At 36.7% G+C, this 7,962-nt stretch overlaps 1 protein-coding gene across 2 annotated transcripts in view; it reads right to left on the bottom strand.

Moving 5' to 3' along the window:
* Window positions 1-240: 240 nt before the first annotated feature.
* The window catches only part of LOC131323101 (G-type lectin S-receptor-like serine/threonine-protein kinase At2g19130), a 59,643-nt gene continuing 51,921 nt past the window's right edge, over window positions 241-7,962 (bottom strand). The window contains exon 3 of one of the 2 annotated variants that reach the window (XM_058354732.1): window positions 241-264. The gene's annotated coding sequence lies outside the window, so the exon portion shown is untranslated. The remainder of the gene's footprint in view (window positions 265-7,962) is intronic. The other variant, XM_058354730.1, reaches the window with a different exon arrangement.

The raw sequence follows: 7,962 nt of genomic DNA, 5'->3' as shown, positions 1-7,962 counted from the left end.
GGATGGGATCAGGAAGGGTCTAGTGGCGGCGACCGCCACGACAAGAATTTTAGAAAATATAATTATCATATGTAAAAAAAAAAATTTATGCACAATTTATATAGTCTCGCCACCACTAGATGTGTTTAGTATATATTTCGTCACTGCTAGAATAAAATCTTGATTCCGTCCTTGATTCGAGTTCCATTGTTCAGTCTAAAGTGACAGCTAACTCGCTTCCTCATTTGCAAACCCAAGCCGAAATGACTTACGAGACGGCTGAAACTGAGAAAGAATCAAGAATTGAAGAAAATCTCTCTTTCATTCATTGCATTTCTTACTGAATTACAATGCAGTTTATACACAAGAGCTCATCTTCTAGAACCATCCACAGACATCACCACATATTGACAACCACCTAATTAACTGGGGGATCGGATCCGGTCAAGTTTTTCCAAACCGGTTTCGTCCATTTTTTTCATCCGGACTGTTCAAAAGTATTTTGGACGGTCTAGATTTGTTCGGGGTGTTTCAGATGTTCTTTTCAAAAAAATTATTCAAATAAATCTTGACCGTTCAAAACTCTTTTAGACGGCCACGATTCAAAAAATGGACGAAATTGGTCGGGTCCGACCCCAATTAACCCTGTAACTAACTGAAAGTGGAAGTGATCTAGTGTGCTAGACATACATGTTAAAGCTTGTCCCATAGTTAAATATAATCTTCAAACCAAATATATGAGCTTGGAGGACCTCTCCATTCATTATCAATTAATTTTGATTTAGAACATCCACACCAGTATTTTTAAATTTTCGACCAAATTAGAGAGCAAAAAACCACTTTATTACTTTAACTACTCACTTTTATAATGTTCACTGCATCAGACTCTTTACTCTCACTCTCTTCTCAATTAAATATTCGTATTTTTGCATTTCCTTTTTAATAGTAGTACCAAAAAAAACCCATTTATATGGACCCTCCCACGGCCCAAACTACCTCTCTCTCTCTCTCTCTCTCTCTCTCTCTCTCTCTCTCTCTCAAAGCAAACCCCTTTTTCTCCGATCAAACCAAGCCCTTTTCTCTCTCACTCTGACAGAAACCATACCTCTTTTCTCCGATCAAACTGTCTTTCTCTATCACGGATTCTCTCTCACCTTTTCACTGATTTTCTCTTTCAACCATTCTCTCTTCCACTGCAATTTTTAGGGTTTCAAATTGGGGGAATCCGAAATTCCCCTCACACTTGGCTCACGGTTGCAATGGCGATTGGTGGCAGTGTGCGACGGAGGTATTTGGTATCCATGTCTCTAGTACAGTGATAGGAGCAATAAAATATTGCAGTTTATACACAAACGAATGAATAGTGGCTCTTTTCTTCTACCGAGCCACTGTAAAGTTACAAAATTTTGAGAGTAACGAGCTAGCTAACAGCCGAGTTTGCTGTAGCTCCATTTTTTGAGTTTTGCTCATTATTGTAGTATTGAAGGTGGAGTAGCGATCCTAGTGCGGATGCTCTTAGATGCTTTAACAATACACTTGACTAATTTGGAGCTGCAGCTGTACGTTGTACTAGTATCACAAACAGAAACCTCGTAGCCTACTTCTGTGACACAAGGAATATCTAGGTGCTCTCGTTTTCATTGCTTGCCTTTTAGCTAGTTAATTGGTGCTCTTCTAACGAAGCATGATCAACTTAGCCTGCGGAATATCTAAATACAATTGATTTTGATGAAAATTTGGGTAAAAGAAAATACTCCTGGTTATAGTTTTTCAGCAATTTCTCCCTGTAGATTCAACTTTCAACCTTGTCAATTTAATATGTTTCGTACCGTGTGATCGAGCCACGTTATTGTTAACAGGTTCCTTTAATATCTAAGAGGTGAGTAAACAGATGTGATTAGTTAACTTTATTGATTTCTTGATCTGATGCTCTAAATAGTGTACGACGAAGTTTATGTTGTTTTCTGCATGAATTGGATTGACGCCAGGCATATGTGCATGGATGATGCCGAGAATGAAATGTCTTTCAAGTACTTCTATTGTTTTTTTTTTTTTTTTTGATTTGAAAATAAGTACTTCTATTGTTCAAGCAAATTGGAGTAAGTTTTTTCATCGACTCTGACGCATTGTAGATTGAAGTAGAATATATATACTATCTGAGTGAGTAGCTATTGAATATACATGACATTGAACAGGACGGCGAATTAAGTAAATTAGCTAACAAGTTCATACACTATCGGCTGCGTAATTTCTGTGTCATTATACTTCCTTTCATAAGCCTGTTTTCTAATACGGTTCCCCTATAATCAGCCCATTCGGTTGATGATGGGGAATACCAATGCCTCCACATGTCACATTCTTATTCCTTTGGCCGAACTTTAAGTTTTGTTCATGTCACAGATGTCCTTTATATTTTTCCAAAATGCCTACTTTGCTCTTAGCACTTCATCTCTACTTTTGTTGTTTCAAGTTCCCGATTACTTCTTTTTTTTAATATTCACGGCTACTACAAGTGAGCCCATTACCTTTAAAATTTTGTTGCTACTTTTTGCCTCTTTTTTTAAAAAAATAACTTAGGTGTCCACGTCACCTTACGCTTACCTCAATTAATTTTGGGAACTCAGTCCCACAGTTTCGTATGGACTGACCCCAATTAAAGAAGAGGAAAATGACGGCCAATGACGTGTACTGATAATTAATATTCACCAAGAACATTTTCAGTATTAATAAATGTTCTTAGCTTGTTATTAGCGGGTATTAATTATTAAAACATATCCTGGATTTTCCCTTAAAGAAGTTGATAGCACTTGTGAGGGTTTCGAACCTGAAACCTTACGAGGAAACAAATTATAAATCTTAGACTTTAACCATCAAACCAACCCCTCAGGATTTATTTTTGCCCCTATTTTATCTTTTTTTTATCCACTTTTTTTTTTTGCCTTTTTTGTATTTGCTTCTTTTTGCCCTTAGGAGTGCCTGCTTTTTTAAATTAATCACAAAATGCATAAAAATATGAAGAACCATAGGATCTTACACTAAACTATTCAACGCTTTAAATTCATAAAAAAATCTCGTGTTTCGAACATCAGCAGCAAGGCACATAATTAGTTTTTCGAAATGTCATGGAGTTGATTTTAACAGTACCCCATAAAAAAATTATATTAATATTTTATAGATATTTTTTGTACAATATTTTTGTGGGGTTCGGAGTGAGCCCCGACATGGAACGATGGAAAAAGAAAGAAAGAAAGAAAGAAATGCGGCCGTAGCAGCTGTCTTTTTGACCTTCATGTGGAGTTATTGTTGTAGTACCTACACATTACTACATAAGTAAATAGAGTACCTACGTGTTTTGGACACGTTTCGGGTCCCAAAAAATAATTCAAGCTGTTGATTTTTGTTTAAAATTATTTGTTTTGGGTCCTTGTAAAAAAAATTTAATCTGATGATCCCAACCACTCATTTTTAATAAAAACAATTTTTGAAGTGTTCTTGTAAAAAACTAATTCATGAATATCGGTGGGTTCTTTTTTATATTCGTAGGGAAAAAACTAATTCACCCTAAGAATTCTGAAAAAAAACACATACGATATCTGATGTGGTGAGTTTTCACATAAACACTTAAAAAATTATTTTAACAAATGAGCTATTTGAATCATCTTTGCGGGACCTGAGGAACCGAGGTGAACCACACAAAAAAACATATGTACAAGATCAGCGTAAAACATCATTGTCAACAAACTTTTAGTTACTCCCAACGTCCCATTAGTTCCCTACAAAATTACGTAAAAACTTAAAAATAATGTACTTATTAAAATAACTTTTAAAATTTTTTTCGCAAAATGCAGAATATCTCATCGAGATCTATTAAATAAAATTTATATTGTACAAAAATTATTTCATTAAATATATTATTTTTAAGTTCAAAAATTTTACGTAGTTTCGACTAATTTTATGGAACGGAGCAAGTATGCTTTAGCCCAATGTCTTTTTTAATTGGGTACGAGTTGTCATTTAATTTACGAAAAAGATATAGGTACCCACCAAACCATAGGGAAATCGTACCGACGGCCGCGCCGGGCCGTCTCCGGCCACTGGAAGGCCGATCCGAGCCGTCCAAAAATTCTAAAAAACAAACACAAGGGGGTTTACGCTGGAATCAATGGCATCCGATGTGTGCAGAGTGCTTGATCTAAACACCCTATTTTTCGTGTATATAAAATCAACCTTCCGGTGGCCGGAGACGGCCCGACGCGGCCGTCTGTATGATTTCCCTACGGGTTTCGTCGGTACCTGTAGCATTACTCTTTAATTTATTTGGAGGAACGCTTGTTTAGCACATGAGTTGGAATTTTGGAAGTCAAGATTAAGGGGGAAGTGGGGAACGCATAAGGCCAACATGGTCATTGTGCTTTAAAAGGGTAAATTAGCCGACAAGCCTGCCAGGCATTAAATAAGGATATGTGTATGATCATGAACTCGTTTGCGTTTCCGTCAATTTTCTTAGTTTTTCCTTTTGGTTTTTCGTAATGATCATGAACTCGTTTTTTTCTTATTGTGTTCATTTTTGCGAGGAGATAAATTTCAAGATTCAAAAAAGGCCACTTTGGTGTACCATGAGAATTGTTTATTCAAACTAGTGCAATGCCCGTGCTTCGCACGTTTCTGCATACTCATTGAATGAATTTGTAGTCGAGAAGTGTTTTTTGTTTTCGTTGTGATGATAATAGAGAAATAGCAAATAGGTTATTGAATTGAACCACAGATCTTATGGAATTTGAATTGAATAAACGGAAGGAAGTTAATTGGTACCTCTATCTTATTCAAGGAGCAAAAGGAACTCTTATTTCGCTGTTGAAATGTTTTAATCCTTCAATGACAGGCACAAAAAAAACTTCTGCCAATATTCGACTGGCAACCTTTTTCTTTTTGTTTCTGGTCAAAGGTATGGGCTATTCTCTCAAACCTCAACTTCAGATAGACTCTTTATTCCTAACACAGTGGCAAGGTTTATAGACAATGGTATCCAGAGGTTTGAGTTTCTTGGAAGAGTTGTTGGCAAAGCACTTTATGAAAGAATATTGCTAGATTATTTGTTTTCACATGTTTTTGTCCAAAAACTGTTAGGCCACTATAGCAGAAAATAAATCAGGAATTCTCGATCGCATCATAACAATCCGTTCCATGTAATTAGCTAAAAATCAAACAAATTAGAATAAACAGCAAATCACAAACTCAATTGCCTAATCCATGCATGTATGTCTGTATCTACAGCCGTACACACACTCACTTCTTCATATATGGAGAGAGAGAGAGAGAGAGAGAGAGAGAGAGAGAGAGAGAGAGAGAGAAGTATACGAGATCAACGGGGGCTATGATATGCTTGACAAGAGCGACGTGCACTTATTCTCGTTAATCCCGTGCTTGTGGTGCCTCCGAGTTGTTCACGGTGAGAGAGTTAGAGAGAGATTGTCTTGATGTATTGGATATATTTATAACCGCACCAATAGTAATTTGCCACACCAATTGTAATGTAGGGTATAACGCCCCGATTTTTCGGAAGCAATATAAAATAAAATCTTAAGAAAATTTGCTAAATAAATATAATTTTTCAAAATAAAGTTTAGCTATTACAGTCACAAGATAAATTTACTGATTCAAAATACATTAACTTCAGAGCTGACTCTAGTCTTGATACAGATCCCAAGCATACTCGGTCTCTGCCCTTAGTATTCCTCCTGTGTCAAACTGCTCCACCATTGAATCCTGCACATTCTGGCAAATTGATCGCCGAAGCAACCAATTTACCAAGATACAAACGTATCTGTGAGTGATAATTAACTCAGTAGAATAAGCCTAATCTTACCAACCTCTTACTTTACAGCTAAGCAGCTTTATCACAATTCATATGAAAATTTCATAATAGAACGACAAGCATTAAATAAATAAATCCATTAGCAAGCCTTTAAATTAATTTCTTTTGAATGTCACATTTCATAATCATACATGCACCAAAGTATGCATCACTTTTTCAAACTCAAAATTCCGTTGAACATATTTCAAACGTTCTGCTACCTTCAATATCATGGGGTATTAGTAGACTATCCACACAATTCTTGGTCTATCAGGCTGCCCTCAAGGTCCTGCTAGGCAACCATCAATACCTGAGGTCCTGTCAGGCTACCCCTGAGGTCCTGCTTGGCCACCCTCACAATTCTAGGTCCATCAGGCTGCCCTCAAGGTCCTGCAAAGCTACCCTCAATACTTGAGGTCCTGCTAGGCTACCCCTGAGGTCCTATTTGGCCACCCTAGCTACACCGGGTCTTTCAGGCTACCCTCAAGGTCCTGTCAGGCTACCCTCAATACCTGAGGTCCTGCTAGGCTACCCCTGAGGTCCTGCTAAGCCCACAAACTTTCATCTGTTTTCCTTTTCCATTAACCATATCATTAACTGCATAATTTCTCATTTGAAACCACCACGCGAACCCAAGTCCGATCCAACAAATACAACAATCATGAATCCATAATAACGTAATCAATAAACATGATATGTTTCTATGTGAAAGCCAACATAACAATTGATATTGTGCGAATAAGTAAAACACATAGCGTTTTACGATTGGGCCGATGCCCTTACGTTAACAAAATGTGAGAGTAATTATTTAAACACGCAAATTATCAATTTTGTAATTTTAACAACACTAATCATGACTTCTTTTTTTTGTTACATCGGTTATAGCTAAAGAAAGTGAATCATGGGCCGAAATATAACGCTTAAAATGCTAGGGGGACGTTGAATGGAATTTTAGTAGAGTTAATCTATTATTCGGGCCGCAATAACACACTAATGTAATTAGAAGGGTTTAAGTGTGATTTTACCAAAAGGAATCAAAACCCATTACGATTACTACTATTCACGGCAATCCCGAATTCTGTTCGTGCGACGTCGGGATTAATTCTTCCTACACTAAAACGTTAAACACCGATACGTAAACACTTAATATACTTAGGAGAGAGTAGGAGAAGCATTATAATACCTTTAATCCGGACAAAACGATTTGGTAGACTCCGGTGAGTTTTCGTTTGGCGGCGAAAGATTGGTATTCTAGCAGCAACTTTGGACTGGAATAACTTGACCAAACCTCTGCCGTTTTGGACGATTCTTGTGTCTAATGCGAAGATCTTGAAACACTCTACAACTTTTGTGAAGAAGTCAAAGCCCGAAAACCATTCGAACTAGGAGAAAAGTGGGGGTTTTCATGAGTCCTGTTTGCTGTCTGGAAACAGAAATTCGAAAATTTCACTGATCTTTGGACAGTGATAACTTTATCAATCCTTGACCTTTTTGGGTGATTCTTGGGTCGAAATCAAAGCTCTCGACGCCCTCTACAACATTCTTGAAGAAACTTAGGCCTAAAAACGACAGCAACTAGGAAGAAACAGGCCGTGTACAGAGGAACGTGATATGAACGAAAATTGAATGGGTGTGATCCCTCTTTTTTTGTTTCTATTTTTGTCGTGGACTAGGAGTAATATAGAGGGAGTAGTGGAGGGAGGTAGGAGAGTGGAATGTTATAGAGATTAGAGAGATGTATAGTTTAGGAAGAGTTTGAAGGGGACTGGGTAAGTGAAAAGATAGAGATAGAGGGAGAGATAGGTGGGAGATGGGTATCCAAATCCCATAAATTGTGGGATGGTTACTAATATCTATTTTATAGATATATAGATACACTTATACATAGTTACAAGCTAATTAATAATGTATATGCTAAACTAATTTTAAATACCAAAAATTAATCTAGGTTCTAGTTTAATCAAATTACACTTTTAAATAATTAATCGATTACTATAGACTATTTGATTAAAAATAATTTCTTTATTCAAAAAAAAAAAAAATAGGGCAAAAATCCGGGTCGTTGGACACTTCCTCAAATTATGGAAAAGGAAGCTTTACTTTTCTTGTTGTGGAAGGAAGACATGCAA

This window comes from Rhododendron vialii, chromosome 4a, assembly GCF_030253575.1.
Source record: "Rhododendron vialii isolate Sample 1 chromosome 4a, ASM3025357v1".
Lineage (NCBI taxonomy): Eukaryota > Viridiplantae > Streptophyta > Magnoliopsida > Ericales > Ericaceae > Rhododendron > Rhododendron vialii.
Note: the sequence above shows the minus strand (reverse complement) of the source record. Positions and strands in the feature narration are given on the sequence as shown.